Genomic DNA, 19,975 nt, shown 5'->3' with positions numbered 1-19,975 from the left:
ATTCCTTATTCTTAACCCCTGAGGTGGGGTATAGACTTTAGTGGCAGGTTTCTACCTTTGGTTGGTTACTGCTGGCAGCTGATGATGTGGATATAGCTTAATACTGCAGGATGTAGCAGAGGCGTAGTCATTCTGGAAAAAGGTAGAAAATAGAAAACAGGTTACTCAGAGTTAGGTCAAGGTCAGGACAGGCAGTGGACAAAAGAAAGGAAAAATAATAAGACAGTCAATAAAAAAGAAGAAGACACTAGGTATACTTTGCAGCTCTCTTGATCAGGCACAGGCTATGCTCACATAACATAAAAAAAAGACTAAAGGCGGCCACTTTTTCTATTTAAAAGGACATCCAATATTTCCGCAATGTAATTGACTTCAATTCAATGCATTGAAGTCAATGGAATGACGGATGCCCAATGCACACAGTGTATAAAATGGACATTGTGTGCGCGGACATCAAAATAATGATCATGTATTTTCAGGCATCTTTTGCAAACAGCGGACGTTATTTTTTAGTTGTTCACACACGTCATTTTTTCTTTTAAAAAATGTAGAGGAATGCGCTTATCCTTTAATTTGAAAGACGTAGTAGGCGTGCAAGGACCCAGAAGCAAAATGGTAGTGAGTATGGCATGCAATGGAAAGTGACAGGTGGCACATCGTGTCCCTATGGTTCTGCACTACAGAACTGTCTGCATTCTATATGCCTCTGTATGATGCCTCAATATGAAACTGCAATGTCAGGATATTCTTTCTTAGCATGATATCTAGGAAAAAATACCTGTATGGAATTTAATTAAAAAAGTACAATATAGTTCTTATTGAATTACATGTGTATCTGACAGAAAGAACCAAAAACCAATTTGTGTCACCATATGAAATCAGAAGCCTACCTAGAAACATGTCTAAGACCTTAAAAAAGACATTTGTTATAGGAGTAGTGCAAACAGCATCAGTGATCTAAGCTGTATTTGCCAATTTATGAACTGGACAGAAAAAGAGAGATTGATCCCAGTCAGTGCTGCATGGTTAGGTTTGACTTGAGGTTTGCCTAAGAGGGTTGTCCGCACAACTAAGTTGTTTATATGCCTGCTTCTCAGCAGAACACTTATGGTGTGCTTGCTGACAAAGCCTGATACAACAACAACCCACCTGCAGGAAGAAAAGTAAGTAGTAGAAATTGCAATATAGTCCCAGCTCAGATTCCTCAGTCTGCCCCCCTGTCCAGGTTTCTTTAAATATTATACAGTTAATCTGACATTAAGAAGTAGCTGCTTTTTTATGTTTTACTACTCTGTCTATAGATATTAATTAATCAAACTATAACTAGAATAGATGTAGATTTTATATATTAAATAATTGTTACAACTAGCCATGCTATTCTTTGAATATAACTGGCAGGGTTTACGAAAATTATGGTTTGACATTTCAATCCATATCCAATTAGTATATAGCAAGTATTCTGGTAATGAAATGATAATAGAGTAATAAAAATGGATGATGGATGTATTCAGAAACTCCATTATTTTCTAGGTCACATTTCATTCTCTGTTATCTATTTTAAGAGCCGGCATGGTGTTTAGAGTCCATTTCCAGCACATCACTTCATGATACCTTTCTGCTTTGCATAGAGCGGTTGTTATATTCAGATATACAATGGATGTCCAATATTGACTAACAAACTATTATATATTGTATATGTGTCGATGAGTGAATAAAAAGAGGGTGAATTCTATTATGATTTCCATTTTATTAGATAATTGTTACTGCTGAAAAAATTGTGTTCACATAAGTATTGTTAGATAGTAGTCCATAAAAAAATATGAAGAATTATACACATTTTCTTGATATTTTTGAGCTTCACTGCCAGCGCCACAGCCAGCTTGGTCCATGGCCCCCACGTCCCCCCAAGTCCCACTGCACGCCGACGCCCATTGCTAGTCGGTACTAGCTCTGCTATTGGCTATCTGCTGCTATGCGCTGTTTTTAAAGAGGAGATTGGAGAAGAAAGCGGCGACTAATGTATAATCAGTGACCGGTTGTGGAATGTGACCCAGAGCCGGTATCGGGGACTGTGAACATGTCTCTTCCTAAGGTGTCTCTGAAGTGTTTTTATGAGCACGTCGGTATGTTTCAGCGCATGTGCGTATTTTCTGGCGTGATTTATAATGATGTCCTATCTCCTAGTGCACCCTGCTCATGCTTCTAGGTCATTGCTGCCCCTGTTGCATCGGCTGTGAGGTGGGCCTTCTGTGGTGCACGCCGCTGCCTGTCCTGCTGGCACGTCCCGCAAGGATGTGCGTATTCGGGTCGGATATCTTATTTCTCTCCCCACTGCCGGGGGAAGAGAAGTAAGGCATACCACGAAAATAAGACATAGGGGATATTTACTAACAAATCTAAAAACACGATTTTGTCAAAGATGTTTTGTGTTTAGTCAAATTTATGTAAATTGTCTAATAGCATAGTAAATGTGTCTTAAAAATAATGGTCTTTTAATTAGTCTAATAAATTCACCTGGTTCGGAGCAGACGTAGCGATGCGCCAATATATGCGACTTTTTAAAAAATTGAGCAGTTAATAAATTTAGCTAAAAAGAATTCTGGCGCACTTTCGATCTAATTAACAACAAAAAATCTAATTCAAAAAGTCGCATCTAATTTGGATAGTCTTGTCTAAAAAAGCTTCATAAATTCATAATAGATTTATTTTGAGCGCAAACTAGATATATAAGACTAAAAACAGGCGCAATTAGTTTGATAAATGTTCCCCAGAGTGCCTGTTTTTGAGTAAAAATTAATATAAGGCACTGTCTTATTTTTGGGAGAAGTAGAAGTAAAATTGATTTATTTCCTTTTCAGTTTTTACTCCTAGACAAGACACTCCCTCAGTACACAGAGATTCATTCCAGTTGGTTCCATTATGACTTTGCATTCATTCTGCGAGAATAATTATTTTCTCTATTTCACAAGATTCAAGCAGATTACTCTTTATGTTGTAACTATGGCTTTCTGTGTAGTCTGCTAGGGTTGGATGAAGGAACAATTGTACTAATATCCTCTGGGTACTTGTTCTATAATAAGCTATAGTTATTGACGCCTATTACTTTCTCTTGCCTTGAGTTTTTTCTTAATATCTCTGACCTCATTTCACACCTTCTATCTACTGTGAGCATCATTTGCCATTCTGTTTCTGTGTGAATTGTTGGGAAAAAAAATAGAAGTCTCATTATAATATAGGCTCATGGGCAGAATCATGCATTATAACGGGTTACATTTTGGAAAGGAAGAATAGAACCCTTCCTTCCACCCTGTAGAATATGCAAAGCGTTTTTTATTCAACATAACGTTACATTGTAATGTTATAATGTTAAGCCGATGAGAAATAATTAGGCCATATAGAGTTCATATACAGGCATTTAAGTTATGAATAAATTACTCATCCATAAAATAAAAATGTCTATAAGAAATGAACAAGAAAATAGCATATTTAAAAATATCTTTAAAACGGTGAAACATAATAATAAAAAAAAATAAGTATAATATACTAAATAGAAACATTTGTATAAAATAATATTATTCAAAAATCCACTTCTTTATTAGAATCTGAATGTTAAAGAAGTTTTCTGGGCAAAATGGATTGATGGGCTGTTTAGAGGTTCTGTTCGGCAACCACATTACACTGTAAATGGCGTTTGTCTCTGTTCACTATGTAGCAGTGGCGATGTGTAACTGCAGCTCAGGTCCTATTCACTTGAATAAGATCTGAGCTGCAGTTACAGGTCACCCACTACTACTCAGTGAATGTAGACAAACTGCTTCTGGCACTACATCTACTGTGCAGTGTCTGCACCCCGACGATCAGTGATTAAGAATCTATGCTGTGAATGGCTCATCTGTTGTTTTTTGCCAGAAAACCCCTTTAAGAATTCAGCATCCAATATACAGTACATAGGACAAATAATGTGCAAAATCCAATGTGTTTCTAGTTTAGCTTACACAGCTCTTGGTCAACTTTCAAACACTGGGTTGTTATTACTTAAGGACGTAGACACTGCTCTTCAGACACAGCTGCTCTTTTCTCTAAAGCAACTACATTACTGTGCATGAACATCACAGCTAAAAAGTTCTAAAAAGTAATGCACAAGTGGCCCCATAGAGATCCACAAATCTGCCTACTGTACTATGACTAAGACTATGAAAGTAATGTTCCCATTTGCCTCATAAAAGTCAGCAGTACTACTCATAGCAGTCATACTCAGCAGTATGATTATCTGTAGCAGGTTTAATGGTGTATGCCGGGTAAAATTAACCTGTGGATAGGGGAAAAGTAGGAGATTGCGGGGGTCTGACCACTGAACCCCCGACGATCTCTGTATCAGACCCCGCCAGCTCTGTTATGAATAGAGCCCAAGGTCGGCACTTGACCCGCGGCTCTATTCATTCCTATAAAGCGTCGGAAAGAGCTGAGTACGCCGGAGTACTCAGCTCTTTCCATCGCTCTGTAAGAATTAATAGAGCCACTGGTCGTGTGCCATAACAGATTTGCGCGGAGTCCGGTGGATCTTGAGGGGATCAGAGGTCAAACCCCCCGCGATCTACTATTTTTAGTTAATTTTTAGTTAAAAGTTAATTTTTCCCAGAATACCCCTTTAACCCCTTCATGACCAAAGGTCATTGACGCACGGATGTCCAGGTCACAATAAAGCAGTGTTCACCTCCTTACCTTCTATGAGCCACAACACTTTTATTTTTTCACCTACTGAACTGGAGGAAGTCAGAGGCAATTTTTTTTTGCTTTACAATCGATAGTTTTTATTGGAACATATTGGGAACAGAATTGTTATATTTTAATAGATCAGACAATTCTGCACACTACAATATCAAATATCTTTATTTTCTAGATTTTTTTTTACATATTTTTTTTTATTTAAAATGGTAAAAGGGGGTGATTTAAACTTTTATTAGGGGAGGGGTTTTGCCATATTATTACAAACTTTTTTTCTCTTTTTAAGTCCCCTTAGGTATATGTAATCATTAGATTGATTATACTGATCAACTAGCATACTAGTATTGATATATATTATCGGCAATCTTCCCATAGAGTCTGAGGCAGACTCTAAGAGAAGATCGCCAATCCGACAGGATGGAGGTAAGTGTTATACCCCCGCCTGTCAGCTAAAGTGATCTGCAGGGGTCCCGATTTGTCAGTAAGAGTATATATACATTCTTCCTGCACAGGGCATTGCCAGTAGGAACTCATATATATATATATATATATATATATATATATATATATACACAGATTGTGGACGTGAAGGGGTTAAACAGTTAAATAGGATCTGGACCAGAATTTCCAAATATTAGTACCTAGCTAAAGCTCAACAGGCATAATAGGTACACCCATCTGAGCCTATCCATATCATCACCTATCCTGCATAAACAAAGTGTCCTCCTGACTATGTATCTCAACATACAGGGTGTACCCATTCAGCCTTAGATCTTTACAAAAATAATATACAGAAACAGTAAATATCAATGGCACCAATGAAAGCCAACCCGGAGGGGGTAAATTTGTACTTACCTTAGCAGGTTTCATGGGCCATCTGCTGCCAGATTATTCTCTGTCCTCATCGTTGTTGACTGCATAGAGAGATCGGTTGTCTGTTGCCTGATACAGAGCTTTAGGCTGGTCTTACTAGTATATCTTGTCACTGATACTTGTGGTTTTGCTGTTGACAATTTATTGAGAAATAATAGGTAAAATGTTTGCCAATTTATTTATAATACTGTTGTATTGCTTGTGTATGAGCCATTGGAATCTAAAATCTCTAGACATAAATGGTGTGCATTGGATACAAATACTCCAGCAATGAGTATAATGATTTTACATTGTGCAGGAAAGGCTTCTGTTTTACTCATTTATAAAGTCAGTCTGCAGTTAAAATTAGTTTTGTGGGATATTAGATTAGATTAAACCTACTAGACTTTCAGGAGATGCTGGTGCCTTTTGCTAATCAAGAGCCACCTGCACCTATTTAAACTAACTCCACCTGCTCTTCCCTGCCTGAGCGTTGTTCCATTTGTGCATTCTAAGAGAAGGTTCATTGCTGTGATCCTGCTCATTCTCCATGTATCTTGACTTTAACCTGTTCTCTGTATTACGCTTACTGCCTTACCCCCGCCTGTACCATCTGCCTCTCCTGATGCCAACTTGGATTGTCTGACCTGCCTCTGGAGCCGCCTGCCCTGATCCTTCCCCTGTCTACCCGTCTCCTTAGTACTAAGCTGACTCTCCCACTTACGACCCGGACTGCTGACTAAATTTACTCAGCCTGTTCTATGGTGTCTTGTTTACATATTTTTCATATGTTTACAATGCCATCTATGCCAGGAGATGTTCGTGATGAAGGATGTGGTGGATAACGGATCTGTTGCCCATAGGCTAATATAGCACGCATTTATCAAATACATCAAAAAAAGCTATTTTTAAAAAACTCATGGCGTATTTGTGGATGCCTGTGCTGGATGTCATACAGTGGGATCCCCCATTCAAAACCTACAATAGCATTTAATGTATATGTCTACAAATAATTCAATCAATGACCATATACCTATTGTTATTTATAGGATCTCTTTATTCAGCATTTTATGCAATATTCCATTACTGGAAAATAAAGAAATAGAATATCACCTTCATTCTATGTCTCGTTTCATATTCTTAATAATGTAAAATAACATGGACGTGACACAGAATTGAAGCACATCACAACCAGAGCTTTAGCCATAGACTGGAATCATAATTGAAATCTGCACTCAGAGCAGCGGTAATGAGAAGGTGTTAGAGGCCAGAGCTGAGTACATGATTGCCATCCTGACCTATATATTTCATGAATGTTGTTGTCAAATTTGTTAGTCATAAGTATCAAATATAAGTGTCCTCTTGCGTTTTCTCTGATTAGTCGTGGGTGTAAGGCATATCCATGTATGTTATTAGCCCATGCACAATTCCCGATGAGTCACTGCACATAATAGCAGCAGCATCCATTATGCATCTTATTCAAGATTTGACTGAAAAATAACAATGCAACAATAATAAAAACAACAAATGAAGGTACAACCCCTTCTCCAGAGAGCTTAGGCTACAAATGGTGTTCACATTGTTTTCATATATAACCACCCCCTCCTCCGCCCCATTGCACAGATTGAAGTACATACACAATATCAATCTTTAAATGGTTTGATTTTACTGAGAAGTAAATGAACGTAGTGTAAAGAAATAGTTAATGTCACACAATGATATAAATAATATATTCCATTTAATTTATGAACCATTTGTTTATGACTTCTCCTAAATTACTTTGTTTCTTTGGGTGCCATCCACTTTAAGAAGTACTCCAGCGGGGGAAAAATATTTCAATTCATTAGGTTTTTTCATTAAGTTATATAGGTTTGTAATTTACTTCTATTTAAAAATCTAAAGTATTCCAGTACTTATCAGCTGCTGTATGTTCTGTAGGAAGTGGTGTATTCTTTCCAGCCTGATATAGTGCTCTCTCCGCAACTGTTCAGAGCAGCAGCAAATCCCCATAGAAAACCTGTCCTGCTTTTGACAGTCCCTCTCACGGACAGAGGTGGCAGCAGAGAGCACCTCAGAAAGAAAACAGCTGATAGCTACTTTAATTACTTATTTTTAATAGGAGTAATTTACAATCTGTATAACTTCCTGACACCAGTTGATTTGGAAATAATGTTCTTTCACCGGAGTCCCCCTTTAAGTTTAAATCTAAGCCACGATTTCCTGCCCTCCTGGCTCTGTGATTTTAAGGAGTAGCCTGTTGGAAAGTGATCTGTACAGAATTACAGCTATCGGTGACACCAGTATATAGCTATGTTCCCACTAGGCTGTCATTTAAGAGCAAAAGGCCATCTATTGATAATAATCAATCAATCAATAATCAACTTTTTTTTTTCAAAGGCAATATTTTAGGGCAATATATAACTTAGTGATTAGTCCTGTCTGTCCGTAAAATAAACTGTTCAGAGCAGTAGCAAATCCCTATAGAAAACATCTCCTGATTTCGACAGGTAAGAGGCTGCTTCTTCTCTCTACAGAGGTGTATAGTACAACAACAGCCAAGCCCCCTCTCTCTTCTGGAGAGACAAATAGAAACAGCGCTCCATGGTGCAGAAATCTCAATGTGTTAAATGAGAACATACATCAAATAGCGTGTCAGCAAGACTCTCACCTGATATGATTTTTTTATTTCTATTTGTTTTAAATTTACGACTGTGTTATATTTTTTTCTATTATTAACTCCTTAAGTACCCACCAGTCATGTGGTCCCTAAGAGGGTTCAGAGGGGGAGTATGACTCCGCTCTGTACCGTGTCGCTCTTGGCTGCCCTTCCCATATTAAGGCTATGCTCACACAGTGTATCCTTTATTGACAAGAACGTCAGTTGTTACCGATTATAAGAATGGCTGTCCTTGTGAAAAAAAATACACTCTGAAGAATCCTATGGAGAACAGCGACCACTGTGCGCCCAATGTATTGCACAATGGCCGCTGTTCCTCTACAGCCAGCCATGGAAATAATTAAAAAGTCAATTATTTCTGTCCGGCAGAATGTGTCAGCTGTTGTTCACAGTCTGTTCACACAATGTATGGCCGTTCGCACGGTCGTACATTGTATTTAGGTCAATGGTTAACTGAATTGCAGGCACACCCAAAGGTACCCACAATTCAAATAACCATTCAGTAATGTTCCTACAGCTGATATGGCAGTATCGGCTGCAGGAACAGGTAAAAATGTGTCCGGTATTGTGCTGTAATACAGTGGCCATTGTTAAACAACGTCCGTTGTATTCCAGTTTTGAACATAGCCTAAAAGTTCATATCGCCCTGCTTTTCTCATTACATAAAAAAAACGACCGCAGGCAGAATCGACAGAACTATTAAATTATCAGATCCCTGGGAAATGGCATAAGCACAGGAAAATGCCAAGGTGCAAAATTGCTGATTTTTTGTCACATCACATCCAGAAAAAAATAATGAAGGGTCAAAAAGTTGCATACAGTGGGGAAAAGAAGTATTTAGTCAGTCACCAATAGTGCAAGTTCTCCCACTTAAAAAGATGAGAGGCGTCTGTGATTTACATCATAGGTAGACCTCAACTATGAGAGACAAAATGAGAAAACAAATCCAGAAAATCACATTGTCTGATTTTGTAAGAATTTATTTGCAAATTATGGTGGAAAATAAGTATTTGATCACCTACAATCAAGATTTCTGGCTCTCACAGACCTGTAACTTTTTCTTTAAGAGTCTCCTCTTTCCTCCACTCATTACCTGTAGTAATGGCACCTGTTTAAACTTATCAGTATAAAAAGACACCTGTGCACACCCTCAAACAGTCAGACTCCAAACTCCACTATGGTGAAGACTAAAGAGCTGTCAAAGGACACCAGAAACAAAATTGTAGCCCTGCACCAGGCTGGGAAGACTGAATCTGCAATAGGCAACCAGCTTGGAGTGAAGAAATCAACTGTGGGAGCAATAATTAAAAAATGGAAGACATACAAGACCACTGATAATCTCCCTCAATCTGGGGCTCCACGCAAAATCTCACCCCGTGGGGTCAAAATGATCACAAGAACGGTGAGCAAAAATCCCAGAGCCACGCGGGGGGACCTAGTGAATGAACTGCAGAGAGCTGGGACCAATGTAACAAAGCCTACCATCAGTAACACACTACGCCGCCAGGGACTCAGATCCTGCAGTGCCAGACGTGTCCCACTGCTTAAGCCAGTACATGTCCGGGCCCGTGTGAAGTTTGCTAGAGAGCATTTGGATGATCCAGAAGAGTATTGGGAGAATGTCCTATGGTCTGATGAAACCAAAGTGAAACTGTTTGGTAGAAACACAACTTGTCGTGTTTGGAGGAAAAAGAATACTGAGTTGCATCCATCAAACACCATATCTACTGTAAATCATGGGGGTGGAAACATCATGCTTTGGGGCTGTTTCTCTGCAAAGGGTCCAGGACGACTGATCCGAGTACATGAAAGAATGAATGGGGTCATGTATCGTGAGATTTTGAGTGCAAACCTCCTTCCATCAGCAAGGGCATTGAAGATGAAACGTGGCTGGGTCTTTCAACATGACAATGATCCAAAGCACACCGCCAGGGCAACGAAGGAGTGGCTTCGTAAGAAGCAGCATTTCAAGGTCCTGGAGTGGCCTAGCCAGTCTCCAGATCTCAACCCTATAGAAAACCTTTGGAGGGAGTTTAAAGTCCGTGTTGCCAAGTGACAGCCCCAAAACATCACTGCTCTAGAGGAGATCTGCATGGAGGAATGGGCCAACATACCAACAACAGTGTGTGCCAACCTTGTGAAGACTTACAGAAAAGGTTTGACCTCTGTCATTGCCAACAAAGGATATATAACAAAGTATTGAGATGAAATTTTGTTACTGACCAAATACTTATTTTCCACCATAATTTGCAAATAAATTCTTACAAAATCAGACAATGTGATTTTCTGGATTTGTTTTCTCATTTTGTCTCCCATAGTTGAGGTCTACATATGGTGTCAATTACAGGCCTCTCTCATCTTTTTAAGTGGTGGAACTTGCACTATTGGTGACTGACTAAATCCTTTTTTTCCCCACTGTATATGCAAGCAAGCTGCTGATAGAATGTATAGATTATGCTGCAAAAAAATGACACATCAAATAGCCCCATAGACCAAAAAGTAAAAGCTTTATAAGGATCAGAATAGAGCAATTTGAAAGAATTTTTTTTCTTAATCTACATAATTAAATATATTAATTTATTGATAATTTAGTTAATGTAAAGCACCGAAAGACATGATGCAGTACAGTTCTGTAATTCAGTGTATTATATGTGCAATTGGGAAATCAATTAAGCCCAGTCCTCTACTGGGACAGTAAAATAAAAGTAACTCCAAATAAAATTACATATAATTTCCCTTCCTTCCATTATTAATGGTGTTTTAGGAGAAAAAAATAAATAAATTGTGGTAATACCGAATATACAAAAAATAGTTTGTTTGCTGTAGGTCCCAAGGCCTCTGCAAACCTGAATGATGCTTGCAAAATATCCTAAATAGAAGGAGGCCGCAAAATATCCTAAATAGAAGGATCCACCAGTGTTAAAGGGGTAGAACAGCAAAAAAAAAAAAATGATTCTTTCATATCAACTGGTGCCAGAAAGTACCAGAGATTTGTAATTTATTTCTATTAAAAAATCTCAAGTCTTCCAGTAGTTATCAGCTGCTGTATGTCCTGCAGGAAGAAGTGGCTATTGGTTGGCTTTATCACATGACCCCAACAACCCATTTGCAGCTCTCTGTATCTCCGCACTCTTACTAGCCAGCACTGTTGAACAACGCAGCGACTATAGGGGGTTCACCGTTAGTTTGTTTGCTCTGCATGTTGTCGTTTATGAATTTCGTCATTTATATAGTTTCAATATACCTCTTCTCTATGTACCATGTTTATCATTATTGTGGAACATTGTGAAGCCATTTGTGTTTACGTATTAAAAATTAGTTCCGCCCCTAGTGGGTGTGTTTGGCGCCAACTTTCTGAGTGTGCTGTGCGATTTCAACCCTGTCTGCTCAAATAAATATTCTCTACTTTTAAACCTTTTAACTGCTGGAGTCGTTTTTGGCAGCGCTAACTTATATGGACTAATCAAATATTTTTTTTGCATTTTTGCTTAATATCAGGTTTTGACCAGGGCTTCTCTTATGCGGCCAAGTGTCTAGACAGACAGACATCTAACACACAGCACAGAGCTGAGACATAGGAAGATGTTGGTAGGTAAGGAATAGTTTACACATAGCCGGCGATCTGGCGGCGCTTCCCTCCGGTGCTTCTCTCCTGCAGAGAAACGCATCTCTGAACTGATCCCATTGTTTTCAATGGGACAGTTTGGATGATCCGTTCTACAAATGGTACCGACGGACAGACCGCACTTCAGAACGCTACATGCAGTGTTCTGACGTACGGCCAGTTCAGCTATCTGGCACCACATCCACTAAAGTTAATGGCGCGCCGGAGGCATGCCCTGCACAGACGCATGCATTATGCATCCTCCGGCTTTTGCCTCCAGCGCTCCATAGAGAAGTCCATGTCCCTGCCCCCCTTGTGACCCTGGCTCTGCAACAGAGTGCCCCGTTGCAAGGGGGCAGCCCCCAGCTCCTCTGTACAGGTGCAGCACTATAGGACAGGGGTAGGGAACCTTGCCTCTTCAGCTGTTGCAAAACATCTCATAATGTCTGGGATATCCAGGCTTGATGGGAGTTGTAGTTTTGCAACAGCTGGAGAGCCAAGTTTCCCTATCCCTGCTATAGGAGAGGTCCACATGTCCTGCTGCCCAAGGTGGAGGGCTCTGGTGTGCTGCTGTCCCCTATATAAATATCCCCCTGTAATGCCCTATAGGAAAAAACTAATGACAACTGATGAAATAAACGTATAGACACTGATATAACTGATAGAAACTGATGACAACTGATGCCTTTTTGGCATCAGTTGTGACATCAGTTGTGGTCTATCTACAGAAAAAACGGAAATGGATGAAACTAGTATATGTAAACTAGGCCTTAGATATATAATTTTCATACAGCTGCAGTCTCCCCCTTTGTATGTGTCAGACTGGTGTGAATACTTTCATTGTGGCTTCTCGTCTGGACTATTTTGTTCCTTGTCTCACGTTGGAGGACAACTGAAATGGATGCACCTCAAGAGTGCTGTCATATTGACTGTCTGTTCCAAATTATAGTATTAAAGTATTATCTCATAGGCATAAAAGGAATCAAACACCCTGGCACACTGAGGGTCAAAGTGGATCTCCTTTATTCAAAGATGGCAGCCAGTATATATATATATATATATATATATATATATATCCTAGGGGCATGTGTACTTCTACAAAGGCCTGTGTCGGTATTTCATTGTCTAAGGTGTGAAAAGACTTAGCACTAGTGTTTCCTTACATAAGCTTTAAGGAATGAAAACATCTCTAAGTGTTTAGAAGGTCAGCGCCATATTGTAATGGCTTCACTAAAAATACAAAAATAATCATGACATCCTTAACAATACCAATGTAAAAACATTGTCAAAATAACACTCCTTAATCCCTGCCCCTAGTGCCCCAGTAAGTGGGCATGGGGGCAGAACCACAGCAAGATTTGCAGAACAGCTTTAAGGTACTGAGGGAGTTTACACATAATGAGGGATGTGACTGATTTCCTTTAAAGGGGTACTCTGGAGAAAAAGAAATTGTAAATTACTTCTATTTAAAAATCTCAACCCTTCCAGTACTTATCAGCTGCTGTATGCCCATGCTGGTGTATTCTTTCCAGTCTGACACAGTGCTCTCTGCTGCCACCCCTGTCTGACAGGAAAAGTCTATAGCAGGTTTTCTGTGGAAATTTGCTGCTGCTCTGGACAGTTCCTGACATGGACATAGGTGGCAGCAGAGAGCACTGTGCCAGACTACAAATACAGAACTTCCTGCAGGACATACAGCAGCAGATAAGTGCTGAAAGACTTGTGTTTTTTAAGTAGAAGTAATTTACAAATTTATATAACTTTCTGACAATTTAAAACATTTTTTTCCTCTGGAGGACCCCCTTAAGGTCAAAATAAGCCTGATCCTGAAGAGGTTAGTTTGCACTTCAGGCAATATAGAGCCCACATGAGAGAACATCCATGTCTGATAAATGAAACCACTATTTACTTAATGAATGTAATGCTGCCAGATCAATTACTTATTGTCATTAAGGGTGTTATAAAGAGACAATTACTTTTAAGACTGACTTAATGGATACAAATAATGCTCTATTTATGTACACAGCGATCAGGCCTAGACAGCGGCATTAATTACACTTCTACTTCCCCGTCAAGGCAAACACTCCATGTGTAATGAGCAAGCATTTCCCATAACAGACACTTCACTTGTCTATGACATGACACAGGTGAAAGGGATGCAGACTAAAACTATACTTACCTTGTCTTAATGATACAGGGAAGCTAATTCATTTTTGGAGAGAACAATAAAAGTTGACTCCATAGAAATAACAAAACAACTGTTTGTTTACATTTAAAAAACAATACACTTGGACGGCATGAGCTTTAAATGATGTTAACTGCAGAGGAGTCAAACTTTTAGGCTATGTTCACACTGCGTATGAGTCCGGCCGCATTTCATCCGCCGCCCTACATGTGCGGCTGAAACTACGGGCGTGGGAAAAAAAAAAAATCGACATGCGGCCGGATGCGTACGAACCGCGAACATACGCCCGTAGTAGAGTTATGCTTCCCTAGCTTGATTCGAAGCGATCTGAGGCAGGTCATTGACTTGTAAATCTTCGCCCAGCCCAATAAACCACACAGAACCTTTTGGATCGAAAAATCAAGTTCAATTTGGCTGAAATAAGTACTCCGTACGGGACCGCATGGAAATCCACGGCCGTGAGTTTCAACATTTCCGTCCTCAAACAATGGTCTTGTTCATTTTTCACGGCCCCGTATAAGATCCGGCCGTAAGCTCATACGTAGTGTGCATTGTGCGGGCGTATATCGTATACTTTCAAGCGAACGCATCAACCTCATAACTACGTGCGTATATTCGTGGTTCGCACTACGGCCGGACTCATACGCAGTGTGAACATAGCCTTAAAATGTAACTTTTAATAATCCACTGAAACAGGTTACAGTAACCCAAGATATACAGCAATAACATAGAGGTAAATGAGTCTAGCAGCAAGTTAGACAGACCTTACCTGCAGCTACATTTTAATAGGGCAAGGGATGGGGAGTGCGGCCATATCTTTATTAAAAGGTCCACTGGCCCATTAATGACATTTTTTTAAATAAATTAAATAGGTTTTCTGAGATTATTAACATTGTCTTAAAACGTCCAACTGTATCGCCAAAGCCTAGACTTTTTTTCTGTTCTATCAGTTTCTCCTCCCATGATACAGGATACGTGTGCTACTGTGTTCGTGTTACTGTGTGTTTGAATCTTTTTTTTTTTTTGGGGGGGGGGGGGCTGGGTTACAAATATATATTATAATTGAGTGGACATCTATGTTTCCTATTCCCTTGCGTGTATACTATTCTCTCTCTCCCTCTCTCTATTTATTCATACATACATACAGGGGAAAGTAATGGGTGCAGTCTTACAGTAGATATGCCCGTCTCTTTCAGCCAGATATACCCGCCCAGTGACAGTCAGATATCCCCCACCACCATCCTTCAAGGTGAGGGGAATAGGGCAGATAAAAATTGCCATCAGAGAAGGGAATGTTAAGAAAATTCTAGCGCAAAAAGAAACTTGGTCGATCACCATACTGGGTTTGATGGTCCCTCAAGGACTGAATGAACAGTGTAGTTTTGTACCATTTTTAGAATGAGCATTCATATTTTAATGTGTTGTCTGTATTTGTTTCATTTAGGCATAACCAACTTGACGGGGCGTTTATACCAGAAATGAGAAGGGAATGAATGGGCATCTACTTTTGGGAGTCTATTTACAAATAATTGCACAAAAGAACTATAAAATTATATATATATATATATATATATATATATATATATATATATATTTACCGTATTTATTTATTTTTTTCTCCTTGTGTTTTTAATGCGGTTTTTGCACACAGTTGTTTCTTCTTTTTTTAAAGAACGGACGCTGATTGCAATGAAATCAGCGTCCGTTCTTTTCTACAGAGGGGCACCACATTGAATTCAATGCAATGCTGCCTACTGTGCCCCAACCAGCCTATAATTTCCAGACGTCTGGAAACAAAAGCTGTTTACACAATGTAAAGTTTGGCCGACGGCTGTACTTTACATTGTAGTCAATGGTAATTTGAATTGCGGGAACACCCAATGATGCTCGCAATTCAGTTGTAATATTCCTGCAGCCGATACAGCGGTATCAGCTGCAGGAATGTGACAAATGCTGCCCGGCTGCAGAGCAACAGATGTTGGTATATGTAGTGGGAACATAGCCTATGATTGATATTTAGCAATTTTGCATTTTATACTTTGCACTTAGTCACATGTAGATAGCTTTTTTTTAGCAAAATAGTGTTATTTGCACATAGTACCATTAGTATGCACTGTAAATTCTTTAAGTAGTTCATTCCATCTATTCAGTCATTAAACTTTCATCTCCCTAAGGGAAATACCTGTGTTACCTTACTCCCGTGCGAGGAGATGGTGCGTACATTCCTTTGGTCATGTGATAGTGGCGTCATGATCGGTCATTGGAAGTGGGGATGGCGTGATTACGGCATCCCCTCCATGCATGCCCCGGTGTTCCGGCATTTCAGGGATTAATGGGGTGTATTTTAAAGCCCGGTGCTAGCTAAAGACAATGCCCCTTGAGAAAGGATTGCGAAACACACGTCAGGGGATGTGCAATTAATTGCATTGTTATGATGTTGTGGTACACAATTGGGTCTAATGACTAGTCTACACTATCTGTGCTGGTAAGAATAATGTTTACAGCTTACGGGCATTGTGCAATGATACATAATGTACATGTCTGATTAGATAGCATTGGTATCACCACTGTGTGTAGATATTTGTCTAACTTGCTACCGATGGTTACATATTAGTGAGAAAAATATCAGTAATTTACATAGTTTCTTGTTTGGCTGTATCCTGCACTTATAACTGTATGTGATTTATCCCATGTGTGTGGACCGTGTGGACTGTGTCTTGTTGGAGATTGCTTCTTGATTTTAATTATTGTTATTTTGGTGGATAAATAAAATGTATTGATTTTAAATGGCTCAGTATCCAATTTTTGTGGCTACAGATATCCACCCCAACTGCAGCCAGATATGCCCGCCCAGTGACAGCCACATGCCCCCCTAGTTGGCTACTGAAATATATGATAATCATGGATGGGTGGCTAGCGCTGTACCAGCCAATCAAGGCTCAGTGCTCTGCTGCCAATGAGAAGAAGAAGGTGCAGTTCAGTAACAGCACAGTAAGCTGTTTCTCTGTTCTTACTTCCTTTGCTATTCATCTCTGGCAAATTACAGTATAGAACCTACTCACCACCCCCTCCTCTATTCCTCGCCGTGACATAGTCCTGGAGTAAATACACTACTTAACCCTAAAGTGTACTTGTCATTATAACTTTAAAAATCTAAACCAAAAGTACATGTAATATAAAGCAAGTTTGCAATTTACATTTTTTTTTTTAGTTATCATGGAAAACACGGCACTTCCTGTTTTCTCAGTCAAAAGTAAAAAAACAGGAAGTCCTGTGTATCTTTCGCCATCTGAGGGCTCACAGAGGGAAGGAAGTCATGTGATTGATGGACACATTGAGCTGTGACTCTCCGGAACATCTGCTTTTAGGAGACTGGACCTGGATTTCTGGTAAGTATAGCTTTGTTTTACAGTAAGATAGCAAAAAAACCCCCCCAAAAAACAAGGACTGTATATGACTGCAAACTTGCTTTATTTCACATCTACTGTTGATTTAGATTTTGAAAGTTATAACAACAGGTACACTTTAACAGGCTTGGCCAGTGCAGTACTACAGAGTGCATGTGGGGGGGCATCCAGTTCCTGTGGGGTCAGTACATCACAGAAACCATGAAAACGTAGTGAGCAGCAGGGGACCAGAGGAGGTAAGTAGGCTATCATTTTTATTTTATTTTTTAGCACCCTGATTTGGTAAAAATAAAAATGTGAGGTGAAATGGTTGAATATACTTTTAAGTCAACTGTGGGTGTGTATGAAACTGCAGGTTTGTGTCCTTTTAATCAAAATCCATTGTCTTCTAATTCCAAATGCCCCCCCAAAAAGAGGACATTAATAAAAAAAAAAAAAAAAAGGAAGGAAGGCTGCAAGATGCCTGTCTGTTGCCAAAGATTAGCTGCATTTTTTTTATTTTGGTGGGGGGGGGGGGAGGGGGAGGATTAAAACCAGATATATGTACAATATGTATGTTTGGAAGTAGATGTGGTTAGGCTCAGTAGTCTATAACACCCCCCAAGAAGAGTGCTACTAATACATTAAAATTTAATGTAAAAGAAAAAGTCTTCCAGTAGGGAATTAAAAAGTTAAAAGCATTTTGGCAATATATATGCAAAAATACAGATTTATTTATTAAAAAAAAAAAAAAATAGTAATTTAAATAATACTGAATCAACTGGTGTCAGAAAGTTCTACAAATTAGAGTGCTCCCTCAACATACAATATTAATTGGTTCTGGGGCGACCATTGTAAGTTGAGTCCATAACTCTATGGTAGTTGGTTCTGAAGCAGCCAAAATACAGTATCACCCCAAAATGAGAAAAAAATAAGATTTAAAGAAAAATAAGCAGATAACTCATCTACAGTAAGGGTGGCATTACACGGGCCGATGGGGGCCCGATAATACCTGTAAACGAGCAGCGATCTGCTAAATAGTCGCTCGTTTAATGGACCAATTACACGGCCCGATAATCATTTCCTTTCAGCCTTTGCTTAACTACATACATTACCTATCCACGTTCCAGGGCTGCTGCTGGAACGTGGATAGGTAATTATATCGTCAGTCGCCGGCCGGAAACCGCTACGTGAAATAGTCAGCGCCTGCCGAAAATAGGTCCAAACCTATATTAATGATCAGCTGATGATCGTTGTCATCGGCTGATCGTTGTATTTATTACATGGAGCGATAATCGGCCGGTTATCGTTCCGTGTAATAGTACCCTAAGTCCTTACATACAACAGTCAAAAAGAGCTACTGGAAGCTGTAAATTACTTCCTATGTAGAAGACTAGACTGTTTTCAGGGTTCTGTACAGTTCCATCAGGGTCCCAGAAAAATAAAATGAAGTCGCTCTCTCCTGATACCCAAAGGAGTGACTCATCCTGGCCCAGGTAAAGAGCAGCACAGTAAATGTAGTATCACATTATACTGTAGAGAGGGGATACTGGCAGCCAATCACTTAATGCACTTCATTAATACTGGGGTTTTACAAGTAAAATGGCCACCTTTATTGGTCCATCATCTACCTATTTACATGTGCCACAGGTCTTGACTTTCTGTACATATCAGCTGCTGTATGTCCTGCAGGAAGTTCTGTATTATTTCCAGCCTGATATGGTGCTCTCTGCTGCCACCTCTGTCCATGACAGGAACTCTCCATAACAGTAACAAATCCCCATAGAAAACCTGTCCTGCTTTGGACAGTTCCTGTCACGGACAGAGGTGGCAGCAGAAAGCACCATATTAGACTGGAAAGAAAACAACTTACTTGAAGGATTGTTTTTTTTTAATAGAAGGAATATACAAATTAGTATAATTTGCTGACACCAGTTGATTTAAAAATATTTTTTTTCCACCAGAGTACCCCTTTAATCTTAATTCTAGTCTGAGATATCCTGCACTCCTGGCTCTGCGATGGTAAGAAGTAGCCTGTTGTAAAGTGATCCACTACGGGAACGAGCCGTCATTTAACATCATTTAGCTTTTCCTAACTCCTTACGGCTATATACATTCCTACTGACGTACCCTGTGCATATACATTCCTAGTACAAAGGGGACTTTAGTGTGAGCAGCACTGCACACATCAAAGTACTAGCAGTCAGTACAATGACAGACAGCAGCAATCGCCTCAGGCAGACTCTAGTAGCTGAGTACTAATCTCACTGATCAATGCTATGCAATAGCATAGCATCGACCAGTTGACCAGTATAAGCAGTCTAATGATTGCCTATAAAAGTCCACTGGGGGGGGGGGGGGGGGTCGGGGGCTTAAAAAGTGTAAAAAAACAAAACAAAAAAACAACATTTTTTAAATGAGTTTATAATATTACAAAGCTCCTCCAATAAAATGTATTGATAACATAGAAAATTTAACACATTGCCTTAAAGGAGCCATCACAGCTGTCACCTAATTAGGCTTTGTTATCCAGCCTAAAACTTGGA

This window comes from Dendropsophus ebraccatus, chromosome 10 (assembly GCF_027789765.1).
Source record: "Dendropsophus ebraccatus isolate aDenEbr1 chromosome 10, aDenEbr1.pat, whole genome shotgun sequence".
Classification (NCBI taxonomy): domain Eukaryota; kingdom Metazoa; phylum Chordata; class Amphibia; order Anura; family Hylidae; genus Dendropsophus; species Dendropsophus ebraccatus.
This window is presented reverse-complemented; position numbering follows the sequence as displayed.